Here is a 970-nt window from a genome sequence, read left to right as displayed (position 1 = left end):
GAATCGGCTCTAGCCACTTTAGATGAACGAAAAATATCTTTTTCCTGGTGCCACTCATGCGAGTGGGAGGCTGTATTATCAATTATCTTGTGAGCTTCAGTTGTGGTTTTCTTCATAATGGAACCACCAGCTGCTGTGTCGATGTCTTTTCGTGTGGCGATGTCGATACCTTGGTAGAATGTTTGTACTATTTGATAAGTGTCTAAACCGTGCTGAGGACATTATCTCAACGACTTTCCGAATCTTGTCCATGCCTCATATAATGTTTCATTTAGCTTTTGCGCGAACGTAACAATTTCTCCTTGAAGTCTTACGGCTTTAGATGCCGGAAAGAATCTTTTAAGAAATTTTTCAACTAAAACATCCCATGTATCAATCGCCCCTTCAGATAACGATTCTAACCAATCTTTGGCTTCTCCCTTTAAAGTCCAGGGAAATAACATGAGATAGATCTGTTCATCCCCAACTTCTCTGATTTTAAATAGAGTACAAATCCTATTAAAGGTTCGAAGATGTTTGTTTGGATCTTCTTTTGGTGTACCACTAAATTGCCATTGATTAGTTACCATGTGTAGGATTTGTCCTTTGATTTCATAATCTGACGCATTAACATCTGGCTTAATAATGGCGTGACCTTGGCCAGTGCATGTGGCTCTCATTCGGTCTTCCATACTTAAGGTTCTTGATTTTCCATGATTGAGTTTGTTGAATCTGAATCACTAGAGGATTCTGATTTAATGGTTTCTTCCTCTACAATCTCCGGTTGAATGATTTGTGGTTCAGGAGGAATAATTAGTGGTTCAGGATCTCTGAATTGTCCTTGAATATCCTCCGGATTTTCAATTGTGAGGTCTGTAGTGACCCGAACTTTTCCATATTTATATATATATTAAATGAAATTGTTATTTACATGATTAAGTGTTTCTAACATGTTAAGCAATCAAACTTGTTAACACTTGATTAATTGAAA

The 970-nt window shown here is 37.3% G+C and overlaps 1 non-coding gene across 1 annotated transcript; it reads left to right on the top strand.

Moving 5' to 3' along the window:
* Positions 1-204: 204 nt before the first annotated feature.
* On the top strand, positions 205-311 carry LOC139846127 (small nucleolar RNA R71). Its single transcript, XR_011758867.1, has one exon. It is a non-coding gene; the product is annotated as a small nucleolar RNA R71 (small nucleolar RNA).
* The last annotated feature ends 659 nt before the right edge of the window (positions 312-970 follow it).

This window comes from Rutidosis leptorrhynchoides, chromosome 4 (assembly GCF_046630445.1).
Source record: "Rutidosis leptorrhynchoides isolate AG116_Rl617_1_P2 chromosome 4, CSIRO_AGI_Rlap_v1, whole genome shotgun sequence".
Taxonomy (NCBI): Eukaryota; Viridiplantae; Streptophyta; class Magnoliopsida; order Asterales; family Asteraceae; genus Rutidosis; species Rutidosis leptorrhynchoides.
This window is presented reverse-complemented; position numbering and strand designations above follow the sequence as displayed.